This window comes from Pholcus phalangioides, unplaced genomic scaffold, assembly GCF_987345545.1.
Source record: "Pholcus phalangioides strain wild (caught in Gottingen) unplaced genomic scaffold, Ppha-v1.0 ptg000008l_1, whole genome shotgun sequence".
In the NCBI taxonomy this organism is placed as follows: Eukaryota; Metazoa; Arthropoda; class Arachnida; order Araneae; family Pholcidae; genus Pholcus; species Pholcus phalangioides.
Window position 1 is genome coordinate 15,752,574 of NW_028301601.1, and position 17,721 is coordinate 15,770,294.

The 17,721-nt window shown below is 38.4% G+C and overlaps 1 protein-coding gene and 1 non-coding gene across 2 annotated transcripts in view; both read left to right on the forward strand.

Annotated features, from left to right (window-relative positions):
- LOC149083899 (igLON family member 5-like) overlaps positions 1-17,721 on the forward strand; it is a 132,866-nt gene that overhangs the window by 4,239 nt on the left and 110,906 nt on the right. The window lies entirely within an intron of this gene.
- On the forward strand, positions 163-234 carry TRNAA-GGC (transfer RNA alanine (anticodon GGC)). Its single transcript has one exon. It is a non-coding gene; the product is annotated as a tRNA-Ala (tRNA).

Here is a 17,721-nt window from a genome sequence, read left to right on the forward strand (position 1 = left end):
TATAGAAACGTCAGAAAACATAGTGGAGAGGATGTTTCTATATGCATATGGCCATCTGGTTGGCCTTTGTCATTCACGAGCTATTAGTTGATTGTTGACGCCGTCCATGTACGGTGCCTTTCAACATATATATATACGCTCCAAGGTTGAAGTATTCTATCTGCTTCCATAGCTTAGATGGTAGAGTGCTCGTCCGGCAAGCGAGAGACCGGGGTTCGAGTCCCCGTGGGGGCAGTGATGAATTTTCTTCCTTGTAATCTTCATCTCCACAAATAACCAGTCTTTCGATGAATCTTGCAGTGGTCTATTGTCCAAGTTGGTGCAGCATAACTTATAACGGGCTTTGACAGAGAATCAAACATTTTTTATGCTGCGGGAACAGATGAGTTACGTGCGCCACAGAGAATCCGAATAACTCTACCTAGAGCGGCTTTGGCTTTAGCCACAACGCGATTAGTATTTTTTCGGAAAACACCCGAAGAAGAAAAACATTACACCTATATAGTTGTATTCATTGACGATTTCTAGATCTTCCAGTAAGAAATTAGCGGGGCAGAAATATAAGACATTTTCATTTCTACCATTTTACAGTAAAGTAGCACTGCGTTATTTTATGCAAGTAATTTTTTTTTACGTCACTGGATAATAAACTAATAAAAATATTCCCTCTCTACAAGTACCTAATCAGTAAAAAAAATGTCACGGGGGTGCAATGCTGCCAAAAAGTGAAATTAGTGAAATTTTGCTATTGCCTGGCACCGGTGTTTCTAAAACGTGTATAGCAAGTAAAAATGGATGTTCTCGATGTACCGGCACAAATTTTTTAAACCGTGGTATATGTGATTTTGTAGAAAAACGATCTGGGCGCGCCACCTGCTGGTCTGCCCCATCAAAGCGCAATGTTTGTGCTCTAGAATTAAGGAGCAAAATGTCATCCAGAAAAATAAAACCTGCATTACAACTTCGGTGCTCCACAGCGAACAATATCTAGAGATTTCAAGTTCTGCAAGTAACATCAAATTCATTAAAATCAAGAAAAAAACCTCATTAACTGTGAAACACTAACGGGATCTTTTGACTCTCGCAAAACGTGCCCATGCCTTGGACTCATCAGTAGTATTCTGCTCTGTTCTCCGATGAAAAAAAAATCAATCTTGATGGTCCAGATGGTTTCCATTCATCTTTACATGTTTTTGAGGTATGCAACGCCGTAATTAATGAGCCGTCAAATGGGTGGTGGTTCAGTGATGGTTTGGGGGAGCATTTTCTGACCAAAGAAAGACTCATGTAGTTTTTCTACCCTCAAGGATAATTTGAGAAAGCTATGCAGAAGTTTTGCAGGAGCAACTTGGTATATATAAAGAAGTTCTTTGTGGCGAATATTGCATATTCCAATAAGATAATGCGCATAATTCATGTTCGGGTCACATAAAGCAGTGGTTAAGCAATAAAACATCAATGTTCTTTCATGACCGGCTCGTTGTCTTGACCTCAACCTCATGGAAAACTTGTGGGGCATCCTTTGCAGATCAGTATACGCAGGTAGTGGGCAATTTTCTTTCATCGAACATCTAAAAGCCGCCATATCACAGGCTTGGAATGATGTCTCTGCTGACACTCTCGTTGATTTGGTTGAATCCATGCCAAATTGCATTTTTGCTTTGATTAGCAATAGACGTCTCTGTGCAAAATAATTGATTTTGATTTTGATTTTGTTTACTAAAATAGTAAACATATATGCAAATTTATTTGAATTTTATTTTACTTTTCCCTCAAAAAACAGTGTAGGTGTCTGATAATTCTGTCCATTCCACATTTTCTGTTTCTCCATAAAATAACGTGAAAATATTTTTTTCAATTTCCAATATTTGGTATAAAGTTATTTTTTGCCGTCATAAAAGAGCTTGAAATTTTTGATATTTTTTTACTCTGCACCTTCTTGTGATTTCATTAAAATTTAAGAGTGTCTTATAATTATGACTCGCACTGTATGTATATATATATATATTATGTTCGGAATTGCTGTATTTTACAGCTGTTTAAATGTATATTTTGAAAAGATAAAAATGTTAGTTTTTCTGTCAAAATTCACGTATTGTGTCACGGAAATTGGTATGTTTCAGAGAATATTTAGTGTATTTTAAAACCGTTTATTCATTGCATACCCAACTGCAATAGCAGCGTACAACATCAGAAATATTTGTAATTTATGTAGAAGTTTTCAATGTGCAATATGTGCAGCTTAAATACTTAAAATAAGCTATTTTCGAGAGCATAATGTAGATAACTCAGAAAGAGAGTTACCGAAATATTATTAAAATTTATTATTCCATTTGGAATCAGAAAGTATTCGTTTTATATACAGCGGAACTTCGGTTAACGAGTGGCTCGGTTAGCAAGCAATTCGCATAACGAGCAAGAATTTTGAATAAAAAGTGATTTGATTAACGAGGGATGATTCGCGTTACGAGCAAAAATTTTGCTCTGTTTATTTATTGTCACGTTTTCTCAACTAAGCTGATGATTTTTCGCTTTCGTGCACAGACGTACTGTGGAATTATACGTAACGTTCTCCCCTACAGTGTCTGGTCAGCGTGCCTCACTGGAAAAATTGAATGTGACTATCATACAAAACTAGATGTCGCATTGCAATCGCGCGTATGTGCGCTTGTTTTTTATATAAATTCTGCTTGGCCAGGAGTTGACCATAGACGAACTGATGGACATGGCCCCCACATCCAGTAGCGGGGCCCTAGGCTGGAATCTTTTGCGGGCCCCTCGGTCAGACTTTTAACGGGCCCCTTTTGTAGTTAATTTATAACGTGAAAAAGCAAAAAATGATAACCGCCCCGGGCTCCAGGGCTAGAGCCCTGTCAGCTTCCCCCCCATGTGGGGGCCATGCTGATGGACCTCCATTGCTGCAACAGCAACAGCTTATATCGAGGGTATCTTTTTCTGAGGAAGAGAGAAGTGAGAAGTCCCTCAAATGTGATTAGAGAGATGTGTGTAAAATGTGGGAATCTGTGCGATGTTCTGTGGAAAAGTACGGATGAAATAGAAGCACCGTAAAGCAAGCAATAAATCTCTCCAACGACAATGCAATTTTCCATCTCCGAGAAATCCTAAAATGGAGACAAAAAGCAAGTGTCATTGTAACGTCTAGTTGTCGTTACCTCCCGGTTCTTTAATATTTTCCCCCCAGTAAACATTGAGTGGATGTCAACAATGGAATAGACAAAGTTTAGATAGAACTATAACATTTATTCAATTACATTGTTAAACCATTAATCAGCGTAATCACAATTATCACAGGCCTTTTATATGTTATACTATTAATTAACGTTTTATCACAATTATCACAGTTAGGCTTTTCTCTCATTGTCACAATGAAACAGAAATATGAATCGATCTCACCGCCGTGTCCAGGTTTTCACGTGTTATCACATCGTCCGGTAGATACTCCCAGGTGTCTGCCACACAGCCAAAGACTCGTCGGCACCAGCTTCAGACGATTTTGGTGTAAATACACACGTTGAGATGAAAGCTCAGCCACTGCACATGGAAGTGGAGATGAAAGTCCACGGATGGCCGGTCTAGCCACTAACCGATCACTGGATCACGACGACGTTGAAACCTTACGTGCGATGAGACGGGATAAGTGCTAAGGCACACTTCTACTATTGTAACTTCATTGTATTTATGAGACGATCTAGCTCACACCATGACAGGGCGTGATGCCTTACTGATTAAATCGTTGAGTCGGTCGTAAGCAAGGAAGTCGAGAGTCAGCACATCTCTAGCTGGCTTTTATATAGCAGCATTCCCACAATGCCTCACTGAAGAACCAATCACAACATTGAAGGTGCGGTATTGGCTTGTATCTGATTTACATAATTTCATGAGAAAAGGAAATATTGTAGACATTATAATATTGAATCTGGCAACCAAACATAAATTGGCGGCCGATAGGCGGACAAAATCCTGCCGGTCGATCCCGGAGACAAAATATATAAACAATGACTAGAATAAAGGAAGATTTCCACGGGGGCCCAATTGGTAACGTTACATCATTGGATACGTTCTTTCTAAAATCACACACAGAATAGTAATGCAAAAAACAGCGAGTCCGTAAATCGTCCAACACGAGATAGTCCTCTTCTCTCTCATTGTTTAGAGTAAGTTAATTTGTATACATTATCGTATAATGTATCGTATAATTCTTCACCACTCTTTCTGTGTGTGTGGCCCCTTCAGCACTTGTCGTGGCTACCCTTTGCATTTGTGGCCCCCATTAAGAGTATCCCAGGGCCACAAACGGGTCACATGGCATCAGGTTGCGTACTAGTATTATATAACATGCGAAGAGAGAAAAATCATTTCATTGGAACTTTTGCTGTCACCTATCGGATAAAACTGTTTTAATTTTCCTATTAAAGTTGCTAGATTGCTTCTGCAAAACGTAATAAAGTAATGAAAAAAATATCGTATCGTATTGACAATATCTTAGAAAACAATAATATACATAAAACTATTAAATTTTCTAAAAAATTTTTATTAGTTAACTTTTGTGTACAGTAATATAATATGATCAAATTTCGTCAAGCGTAGCCGTCTTTCACTTTGATGAGTGAAAAAAAGACAGATTGAAATTACAGAGGACGTCACATCTTCGTGGACGGCTTTACTTTGCAAGTTTACTAACGTTATTTTACTGTATAAAATTGTCAACCGTTAAAATTTTGAGATATTTTCAATAATTTAATATATATTATTGTTTATAAAAGCATTTTATTACATAATATTGTATTATTTTTTAGTATACTTCACCAATTAGAAACCTCTTATCAATGTCAATTGAAAAATCGTATTAGTTTTATTCGGTAGGTGGCAGCAGATATTTCAGATCAATGATTTATGTTATTAATGTTAGATTGAGTGCGTAACATGGAGCCATACGGCTCCTCTAGTGTCTCTGGGATATTCTGGGGGGAGCAAAGGTGAAAATCAGATGAAGGCGAACCACGACAAGTGCTGAACAAGGGCCCTCAGAGAGAGGTGAGACCTTTCAAGTGAATTATGGTGGGAGAAAACGTTAATACTTTCTGAATCCAGCACAGCACGGAACCAGGACAATCTAAATCCGTGGGCCCATACGGCCCGGGCACTGATATCCTGGGGGGGGGGGCACACGATTAGATCTGGTACTAAAATTTCTGGATGTAATGAATATGTAAGCTTTTACTTCTCGCCAGCAAAGTCCGTGTGACCCCAGAACACTTTGTCAGTGCTGTCTTAATATGTGGGTCCACCCTGGAACGGCCCGGGGCCTCAAGTTTGAAAGGGGTGTTCATGATAACGACATTTGGTCAAAATTTTCGAGAGCTTCAATATGTGAATAGCATACTAGACAGGCATTTCTGTCCAAGTACGGGTCCTTAGAAAAATTATTCTTTCCGGGGCGAGGGGGGAGCCGAGGAGGCTCTTGGCTCAACTACCCTGCACTTTTCCTGTCGACCCATGATGTTGAGACGCACTCCCCGCAAGAGGGAAGTTCACTGATTTCTAGCCCAGGATAGGCGCGGGCCAAGGTCAATATTTCTGAAAATTCAGTGGCTCGTCCAATATGTGTATTTTATTGTATTATTTATATATACATAATTATTATCATTATTATTATTGCATTGTATTATTGATTAAAGGCCGTTCTTATTAGTCATTTTTATGTGAATGAATAATTGTGGAACGAATCATCCGTGTTTCCATTATTTCCTATGGGGGAGTTTGATTCGAATAACGAGCACGTTCGAGGAACGGTTTAAGCTCGTTAACCGAAGTTCCACTGCATATCTGTGCATTTAAGTGTATGTATTTGTACATAGAAAATTGTAGGTATTCAGTACAGTTTTTTAACGGTGTCGTTTATGCAACGAATATTCAAATTAAATTTTCATTTATCCCTCAAAAAGACTCGTCGACAATATATTTTTATGAATATAGACGTAAATTGTGTGTGTGTGTGTGTGTGCGTTCTCTCTAATTAATTCGTGAATAGTTTGACTCTAAAAATGGATAATAAGGAGAGTTTTAACTGAGAAATGATTCATAAAATCTTGCTTAACGACACGATTTACCTTAAAATACTGTTTATTTCATATTAGATTTGATGTATTAATTTTGAGTCTCTGAACACATGAACGTTTTTAAAAATTTGGGCCACACAAATTCACTTTGTATTCTTAGACGGATTTATGGTAGTGTGCAGCACACAACCTGTGGCTTTTGGAGGGATTTGAAGTGGTCCGTGACCTCAAAACTATTATTGTAAACATGAACCAAGTGACACTGTAATAGATCAATTAAAGTGGCCCGCGGTGTATGTGTGTGTCACGTAATTTCATTTCGGGGGGGGGGGCTCGAGGCGCATTCCCAAATCACTTAAGTGACCCGCAGTATATTTACAGATAACTTGAGTGATTCACTGTTCGGTTACAGGTAACTGATTTGACTCGCGGCACATTTACAGATCACTTCGATGATCCGCGGTGCAGTTCCACTTCACTTGAGGGATTCGCGGCACAGTTCAAAATAACTTAGGTGGCCCTCCGACGCATTTTTTTCTGATCACTAAATAGACACGCTGCACAGTTGCATAACACTCGAGTGACTCATGGTGCAGTTTCTCATCACTTAAGTGGCCCGCAGCACACATTTCTAGATAACTTAAAGTGAACCACTGCGCATTTTCAAATCACATTAAACAAGTTACCCACACCACAGTTTCAGATCACTTAAGTGCAGCTCCACGACACGTTTTAAAATCAATGAAGTAGCCTACAATCTCCAAAAGGTTCAACGCCTTCGGTGTAAAGCCATCTGTTTTGCTGGAATGTAGTGCCCCATGGGTACGCCAACGTGCAAAGTCAAAGTTAATATACAGGGTGTTTCAAATTGTTTCTCCATAGGACTATCTCTTAAACCATTGACTTCAGAAGCGTAATTCCAATTTCAAAAAGTTTCTAAATGACACGCGATTTCTCGAAATGCCGTAATTTTTCGAAGGGTTGCTTGCATTAAAAAAAATTAAATTAAGAATAAACTTTTCATACAAGTCCCCGTGTGACAAAAATTAGTGAAGTGAAGCTTAGAAAAGTGATTTGCAAAAAATTCTATAGTTTTAAATGCAATATTGATCGAGATATTAGAGGTGAAAAACCACAATGTTTTCCGGTGACTATATCGCCTTGTTGGCATGTTTTTATTGGCTCGAGCACCTCAATTTTTTCAGGACTGTACAGTGTACACAAATTAAATGACCTCAACTATTGGTTGTTATGCTTAGATTATTTCATTGAGTAGTTTAAAACAAGGGTTCTTAACCTTTTTTTGCCCGTGGCCCCCTTTGAAGCATATTTCTTTTCTCCTCGTGGCTCCCCTGTCTTACCCAGAGTCTTCTACCTTCAACTAGAAGTAATGTCCTTTATACGTATTGAATTGATTTTTTCAGTGAATTTATACTGAATGCAAATTTTGCAAATAAGATTAGCCTCCAGACCACTGGCCTGGAATTTATTGAGCTTCCCGCTAATCCGAGTTCTATTCAGGACCGTATCAACATGATGGGCCCCTTAGGCAAAGTGATGCTAAGGTAGTCCCATACCAAGCCGGAAATAAACAGCCTACATATTTCCTACATATTTTCAAAATTTATTATACTATATAAAATATCATGAAGGGTGGAGTGATTTATGAACATGAGACCCCCAGGCATGGAGAGTGGGACTGACAGAGCTGCAGCCCGGCCTGATATGGTTTTCATCATTTTTTGTTTTTTCACTCTCTCAATCTAATATAGGTGGAAGGGATTCTGAAAAATCTAGCCGGGGACCTGCGGAAAATCCCCATCCTAGGGAGCCTGCTATGAAATGTAGGCGGTGAGGCCCGGGTGGGTCCATGCCCCGAGACGGCCGTGGGCTTATTGGTGGTTTTGCTGGATTCTTTAAGTGTATAGTCGCTAATATTATTATAGTAAAGCTTTATTTCTTCACACCTTAATTTTCCTTCTCAGCTCTCTGCAGCCCTCCAAACCACCTGTCATGGCCCCTTTCTCCATTTTCTTCCGTGGCCCCCCTTGAAGTATCCAGCACCACTAGGGGGGCCATATGGCCCCCGGTAGAGAATCACTGGTTTAAAAGATTTTAATCGCTCACTGTGTCGGATACTTCTTATCCCTCTTGGACAAAATTGTAATATAGTAGTTTTCCCAATCTTTTGAGGACCAGGATTTTAAATTTAAAAAAATAAGGAACACAACGCAGTATAAATATCTCTTCTCGACATTATTGCACGAAACTTTGTGGTTCCCACTTCACACGCACACACAAGCCACTAGCAAGCGAGGAAACAGAAGTGGAAGATGGGCTTGATCGGCTCCTCCCAAGAGCCTGATAATATGGGAAAAATCATCGGTTTATCCAGTGCTATAAATATCCTAAAACCTACAATAACTTGCCCTTCCCATCACATTGCCTTGAATCCACGACTGACCACTGGTCACGTAAGAAATACAAATCGACCTTAGTTATGTTGTATAACAACTTCACTATATAAAGGCTTTAGTTATTAAAATCGTGGACGAGTTGAACTATCTTTACCTTTTTTTCAGTCAGAAATACAATTACATTCTTTTGCAATCGGAGTTTGATTTACGTTTCGTAACTTGCGAACCACACCCTCAATCATTGGCGGCAAATGTTGAAAAATTCATAGTCATATATCTCTATAATATTGCATTACAAAAAAATATAGAATTTTTCGCAAATGACTCTTTCGAGCATGATCTACATTTCACCAATTGGCCATTTAGCATACGGGGAAGGGGGGGGGGGGGAGATGAATGAAAAGTTTAATTTTATTGGTAAACGAATCCCCCCAAAAAACTATGACATTTCAAGAATCCGCATGTCATTTGAAAACTTCGGAGTAATAGGAAAACTTCCGATTTCAAAACAATTTTTCGTAACATCCTGTATATAGCGAAATACATTGATGTCCTGTTTCACGAATTTCAAATGTGCCCGCTAAATTGTCTGTAATGGAGATTCCATTGCATACGAGTGCTTGTATTTCCTAGGTATTTCGTTTGAATGCTTGTTTCTTCAATGTCTTTAGAATGCAATTTAAAATTTAGGAAATATTATATATAAAAAAAAAAGTTTGAAATATCTATCTATACAGTCAAACCTCGTTAATGAGTCACTCTTGGGAGAGCAAAAATATGATTTAGTAAGCGGAGTGACTCGTTAAACGGAGTAAGCCATAGTTGTGCCAATTCCTGCCTGAGGACAATTGGGACTTCCAAACAGTGACCCAGTAAACGGAGTGACGTGTTGACCGGGTGACGCACTAACGAGGTTTGACTGTATATATAAAATTGATTTTCTGTGTGTGTGTGTGTGTGTGTGTGTGTGTTCACTATACAAATCTACAGTTTTAGACCGATCGTCACCAAATTTTGCATATATACCAAATAGGATCCGACTTGACCGATAGGCTACTTTAAAATTTCGTCAGAGCAGGTCAAGTGCCCCAAGTGGGCAAAAAACTGCCCGGCAACAATGGTTTTGGGCCTCAACAATCACTTTCCGAACGTTTACTTTGGTTACCGTGGTTCTCTAGCAATGCGTTTAAGACGTGTATATGCCTTTACAATGGTTTGTCATTTCTTTAATCCTGTTAGTATATGTATAATAGTTTATGCCTTTATAATGGGTTGCCACATTTTCAATATACTCTCAGTAATCAGGCTTTTTGAATAGACGTCATGATCAACATCAGCATCGCTATGCGGATGACTCGTTAAACTTGAGAGTCAGGAAAAGGGTGATCCTCATAGAAATCAGTGTTAAAATTGCCGATTTTACTGTAGAAATGCGGAAATTTGGTGGGGTTTTCCGCCCCATCAATAATTTTAAAAATTGTATTGAAAATTCTCGATTTTTGAAACATTCAGTTCGCTTAGAAGTCCAGGAGATTAAATATGAAGTAATTAGCAGGATTACTTTTGAGTTGAGATCCATGCAATAACATTGATTTCAACCTTTTATTTATATCGTCTCAAGCATGAAAATTAATGTCTCTGTATTGTCTTTTGATATTTATTTGCATGAATTCGTGTAGGTTAGGATATTTTAAAATTAGTTATGAGCCCGTAAAAAGTGGATCGAAAAAATTCAACAGCTTTAATTAAGCATTTTTGGAAGCTGAAACAGGCAGATGGATAACTTGAAGTTTAGGGGGGGGGGGGGATAATCGAAATGCCTAGCGCCCCTTAAAAAAGAAAAAATATATATTCATTTCTACGTTTCTTTAAATCTAGATTTGTTTATTTCATGAATCGCGCAGGAAGTCGCCATATTGGTTAACTTGGGCAGGGTTTGTATGTACCTCAAAGAAAGAGGGAGATATCACGTGATCCGAAACAGCTTCATTGAAAAAAACCCGGGCAGCACAGGGTATTATAGCTAGTATTAAACATTTATTAAGAAGTCACCAAATAATAAGGCAAATACACGAAAAATACAAAAAAATCCTAATGCATTTTTCGACACCCATTGGTGTCGTCTTCAAAGGAAAAATATTAAACCACTAATCACACGCTGACCGAGTATCCCACTTGGGTTGAATACCGAATCTCAACTCTCTGTTGCTCAGCGCAGAAAAGTACGTCTGTTCACTTCAACATTCTGACCACGACGTTTGAAGTGAACAGACGTACTCTTCCGCTGAGCAACCGAGAGTTCAAATTCGGCATTCAACCAAAGTGGAATAATCAGTCAGCGTGTAATTAGTGGTTTAATATTTTTCCTCTGAAGACGACACCCATTGGTGTTGAATTAGGATTTTTTGTATTTTTCGTGTATTTGCCTTATTCGTTGGTGATTTCTTAATATTCTTGGGCAAAATTGATCACACAACTGTTCCTTCCATTAAATATCTTTTTAAATATATTATATTGAAATTATATAAATTTGTAAAAAAAATTAGGAAAATATCAATGTTTCACTTGGTGAAATATATCGTTGTATTTATATTCATTATACATTGCATATATATATGCAACCTCTGACAATAAAGTTCGGTGAATGAAGTCAGAACGGCCGATCTGGCAACACTGGCGAAGCAAAACGCTGCACATGCGTAGCGGCAGGTGTTGACCATGTGCCGCCACCTTTGTTCAGTTGAGCGTCGTTTGTGTTCCGTGAAAGACTTGTTTTATAAAGGGCTTGTTTAGTGCGTTGGCTCTTAACTGAGAACTGGAAAATGAACAGGAAAATCCACAAGGAATTTCTACCTGAGGGAACGACGATAAATGCTGCAAGGTACATTGCAATTTTGACCCGTTTCACGAAACGTCTACGCAGGGTACGACCTCAGTACGCACAACAAGGTTCATGGTTTCTTGTTCACGACAATGCTCGCCCTCACACAGCCAATATCGTCGAGCAGTTCCTGGCAAAAAAGGGGGTGGTGCAAATAGAACATCCACCATACTCGCCAGATCTCAATCCTCCAGACTTCTTCATATTCCCACGATTCAAACTCGCTTTGAAAGGAAAGAGATTTGACGATATTCCTGACATCCAACGAAACGTGAGACGAGGCTTTTGAACTCCATCCCAAAAGAAGACTTCTTGCAAAGTTTCCAGGACATGTATAGCAGATCTCAGCGGTGCATAGTAATGGGAGGTGACTATTTCGAGGGACACTAAGGTAACTTTCGTTAACATTTCATCTACGTTAATGTTACAGGACTATTCACCGAACTTTATTGTCAGAGGTTGTATTTTGACTAGTCTTGAGATTTATCTTTAAGAGCCTTGTTGAAATATAGTTTAAAGAGTCAAAAAAGCTCGTAAAACTATAGCCTCAAAAGTATTTAGTGAGTATTTTAGTAAAAATGCAATATATATTATGAATATAAATCATAACTCATGAATATAAATCATAACTCATGAATATAAATCATAACTCATGAATATATATCAAAACTCATGAATATAAATACAACTGAAACATACAGTGACCTGTAAGTGTTAATGCGGCCTTTATCTCGTCAACCGTTCGTCGTAGAAGTACGGTTCGAATTTAAAAAACGCTCAAAATGTGTTAAAAAATCACCCTGTACCAGACTTAAGAGTGAAAACGCAGTGTGCCACAAAATATGAAATCGAAGTTTTTATATGGACACGCAGTCCTAATAAAATAACCAATTAGAATTCTGCTGCCTTGTCTCTTTTGAGGCCAACAAAAAAGAATTTTACGTTTATAATATTCGCTAGTATATTTAAATTTGTAACACCTTTGAAATTGTATTTTCTAGAACAGGGGTGTCCCTATAGTAATTTAGATTCTCATTTTGTAACACACAGCAGTTTCCTGCATTTTTAAAACTGGAACCACGCCTCTACCACTAACGACTGATGAGGTAGAGGTTATAAAACACCCTACATAACCTGATACTCTTCAAACCTGAGACAAAACTATTGAAAAAAAAAAATTCGATTGATTTGGGTTTATTATACAGGGTGGGCAAAAAGTCCGTAGAATCTTTAAAAATGAATAAAAACCATAAAAATAACCGGAATAAAAACCAGTTTGCAGGGTTAGCACCTCTAGGTCACGAGGATTTTTTTTAAGACGGGGGGGGGAAAACTCAAAAAAGGTAATAGGTGGCACTGGCACGAGCGACTGAGGTGGAAATATGCAAATGAGATGGTTATAAGAACTTGCGCTCCTAATCCACAATCAGTTCACCTTTGTGAACCGTGCACCTGCTGCACTCCGACGTTGTTGGATTTGTGACTCGCCTGCAATGTGTTATCCCCTTTGGTGGTGTGGTCATGTGGAACACATACTGCTGTAATAAACGATTTGGAGTCATTCTGTTTTCGTTATTTGCGTATCTTTTCTTTGACTTGTGTACGTCAGCTCCACATATCGGTTGTTTTTTGTTATTTCCTTTCCCCTGTCTCAAAAAAATTCCCGTGACATAGCGATGCTAACCCTGCAAACCGTTTTTTATTTCGGGTATTTTTCCGGTTGTTATGAATATTTTAACGTTTCTATATGGACTGTTTGCCCACCCTATATATCAAAATACCATTTAAAAATAAAAATTAATTAATTAGTTTTAATTAATTTGGATCGATATCTTTATTATTACTATTTGAGTTGGGTACCCTCACGCATACCTTGACTGAAAAAAGAATCATTAAAACCATTTAAACACCATTATAAGTACGAAGGTACACGTATTTGTACCTCTGGAACGATGAGGATACTGTATGTTTCGGTGACCGATACATACAGACAGTTAAGTCACATTATTACAACCACCTCTATATATTCTCGGCATCTCATGCCCGTAGCTCATGAAATAAGGTAGCGATCGTGTTTTTACCGCAGATAAAGTTAGACATGCGATTATACCCAGACACCAAGGAAAAGTCGGTCATTATCGGCCCGGTCACTAGCTGTGTGACCGGTATGGTCGTAGCGCCGAAGAGGACGGAGCGCCAAATCAGTGGTAAGTGGAGAAATGACTGCCTGAAGAATTTCTGGGCAAAAATATTTTCGCCTTTCAAATTTGAGCGTATAATATATTTGGTGAACTAATTTCTACACTACTAGAAGGAGGAAATTGGCAACTGCTCGCGAGGTGGCTGAACTTTGAAGGCTGGGGGTTGGTGCCACAGCTTGCCGAATGTCACCAGACAGCTATGTGTACTACTATGTGTGATGTATACATTGTATGTAACCGTTTTTCGCTGCTACGCCCAGGGGTTTCGGGTTGCAGGAGATCCGGAGCGGACCCTGGGGGTTTTCGAGGACACACTCATACTTCCGGCGCAACTCAATCGGTAGTAAATAAATTGTCTACGGCGACAGACTGGAGTTGCGCTCGGTTTGAATGAATGATGAACTAATTTTCAGAGTAAAGTGTAATATTTTATGCATGCGCTCGGCGTATACAAACCTGCGACGTTCCCGCGTTATTTTACGGGTGCGTCTTATACGCCAGAGGCACACCGTAAAGATGTTACACACGCTGGGAATTTAGTCTGGAGTTGCTTCTGCCCCATAACAGTTAAAAATAAAAAACCTCATGTATAATTTATAGGTACGGTGGACCAGGACAGGTTCCAGAGAGAGTGATAGGCCGTCTTCCAAAAGCTTGGGAGGAAAAATTAAAAAAAAAAAGATTTTGTCCCGTATTTTACGGGACGAATGCGGCAATATGACCTTCATTTCCTCCAAGTCATCATTCTCATGATATATGCCCAGGATCTCATACTTGCGAGGTACAATAAAAAACTGAAAAAATTAATGACGTATCTCAGATAACGGATGTACAACAATTTGCTTTCCGTGGGCCAAAAACTGGTATAGATATGGAGTGACCATATTACCCGTTCTACACCGGACATTTCCCTAATTTTGACTGTCCCGATTCCCCCCTCCCTCCGTGTTTATAACGAAGTTCACTCAATTTTTTGTTTTTTACTGAAATTGAAGATGGTGTCACGACAGTTCAGCGTGAGACAATTCAGCTCCACGGCATTTCAGCGCGAGACAATTTAGCGTAGCGATAATTCAGCGCAGTATGATTGTGTTTTGTAAATAAAGATTTCCTTCCCACTTTTTCAAGGCTTAGGACTGTCATACTTTCGAAACGATTTGGAATGATTTTGAAAATAAGATGTGGTTAGAATTTCATTTTGACACAATATGTCGTCGTCATGAGAAATGTATTATCATAGCATAAAAAGTAGTTACGCTTACAGCTGAAAATTATGTGCTATTCCTCGCAGAAATTCATCTGATGTTCGATTCTCGTGATTTTGAACTATTTCAAAAATTATTTTTTCAGTGACTAGCATTTTTACGACGCTTAGTATTTCCTTGACCGAAGATGCGAAGATTAACAGAAATTAAATCAGAGCAGGACATTTTCGCGGTCAAGGAAATACTAAGCGTTGTAAGAGCTATGGACATTGAAAAAATAATTTTTGAAATGATTCAAAAAATCCCGAGAGAATCGAACATCAGATGAATTTCTACGAAGAATAGCACATACAATTTTTAACTGCAACCGTAACTACTTTTTATGCTATGATAATACATTTCTCATGACGACGACATATTGCTGTCAAAATGAAATTCTAACACCACATCTTATTTTCAAAATCATTTCAAATTATTTTGAAAGTATGCCAGTCGTAAGTCTGGACAAAGTGGGAAGGGAATTTGGTTTACTTACAAAAACATAATCACTGCGCTGAATTGTCGCGGCGCTGAACTGTTGTAGATCCAGGTAATTTTCGTAACTAAGAATTATTTATGGCAATTATAATTGTAATTATTACAATTAATTACGGTCCTTTTAATGTTTCTCCCTACCTCACATCCTATTTGTCAAATTAGGTGTTTTTCTCGGGAATTACATTTTTATCCACTGCGATTGGCGGTAACACTTCAAATGCCGTTTTCGACAACTTTCCAGTGATAAATGGCAACTTTGCTTAATTATGGAAACTTTATTTTTTGGCAATAATTAGCGTTGTCTTACATTTCCGAGCAGTGATTCTGATTTCTCGTATTTTTCTCAAAGAAATACAGTCAGTGGTGATACAAATCGTTTTGAGTGTATTAATACGGTTTTTTTTCTGGAACATCTTTCGCGGGTCGGATTAAACCCATGTGCGGACCGCATTTGGTCCTCCGGCTGGAGCTCGTACGTCCCCGCCTTAGATTACTCAGAGACTTCGTTACATATCTAAAAATGCTCATCTCGCTGATCTCTCTCTATCAGAATCCGCAAATATCTGACACTTCGTACCCATTGGGGCACCCTGTACGGTCAACGGTTTGGGCGTTATAATATGAGGGCTTTTCATTGCACCCGGTATTGAAATCGGGAAATATCTCAGTCGTATTGATTAATATCTCATCAAGATTTCGGTCGACAGACAGCCGTTGGAGGAAACCGAATCATTTTCGAATCATTTGTTATACCAGACACCATCTGATATTGAACCAGTTGAATGGCTATTTGTTGCCTGAAGTGTTATGGAAATAAAGTCGAGGGAATTCGAAAATGCCAAAGTTCGGGGGCGGAGAGCATATTGATCAGAGAGTGCAGAAAGTGCAACTCATTAATTAGTTACGTGAGCGCGAATGCTAATGAAATGATCAACTGATTACTTAGTCGTCGAATCCGATAACGGAGGAGAGAGCAGATATCCCGGATATCCCTCTCTATCTCTCCTTTTTCTGATAGGAAGATTTTCAAAACAGGCTGGTGTGTGTGTGTGTGTGTGTCTGTGTAACCTGATGCACAAACACCCACCGGCGGGGACTTCTCGGATGAAATTGATCTCGTGATTGGAATTTCTTGAGAAAATTACACGCTTTGGAAGAATAGGGTGACTTCCATGGGAGCTAAATTGGGATTTTTCTGCGTTATTAGGTGATAGATCCTATGATTAGATATGATTCTTTTCTGGTATCGAAGAAAGTCCTTGACCGAATGGACTTTGAATAAGGTATGTTAGTTGCGAGACCATAGACCAGTGTTTTTCATTTTCAACATTGCGACCAATTCATATATAGCCCCTATGTAGTTTTATATTTATTTTGATTAGCCCGTCAGCACAGATCAGAGAATAATTTATCCCATTTATTTTTTGCGAGTCCGCAAATTATTTCGCTCCTTTATTTATTTCCCGCTGGTCCGAAAATCATTTCTGTTATTCCCATTATTTATTTTCTACCTGTCCGCAAATTATTTCTCATTTATTTGTTTCTTGCACAGGAACGCAAATTATTTCCTCCACTTATTCTTTTGCCAGTCCTCAAATTATTCTCCCCTTTTACTTCATGCAGGCCCTCAACTTACTTTTCCCTTTATTTATTTTTATCGTCCGCAAATTACTTCTCCCATTTACGGTATTTGTCCTTTTGCTGGTCCGCAAATTATTTCTCTTATTCGTGGTATTTATTTTTAGCTGGTCCGCAAATTATTTCTCCTTTTTTGCCGATCCGTAAATTATTCTCCCTATTTGCGGTATTCTTTTTTTTTTGTCCGTCTTCAAACCCCGCCATGCAATAGGAAAACAAGTGCCACATTTTTAATTGGTAGGAAATCTGTGAGTGAAAAATCCATTTCTAATGTAAGAAAAGGTATTAAAAAATGTAAAAAAGTGTGGGACTTGCCAGTATAAAACTGTAGTTGTAATGTTTAGAATGTAACACAACCCCTACATTAACCGGCATGCCGGTAATATCCGTATTTTCCGACATGCTGAAAAATTTGAGCCACAGATTCTAGAAAATTCTTAAATATCTTTATGTTTAAAATCCATTGATTTGGGTGAATGCATTCTGTTATCTTTATCAAACTTCGCTTTTTTGCGCACGTCTGGAACGGACCAGACCTCAACATTCAAAAAGCGGGCGTACTTAGAGTTTCACGGCATGCTGGGTAATGTGGGGAATGCATATTTTTTTATCGTACGAAAAAACATATTTTTTTGGAATTTAAAATAAAATCGAATTACATAAATCGTTATTAAAAAAAAATCCATCCCCTACTATTCAAATTCAATTTTTTACCTATATATATACACTCTACACTGTTTACAAAAGACTGTCATTTACTAT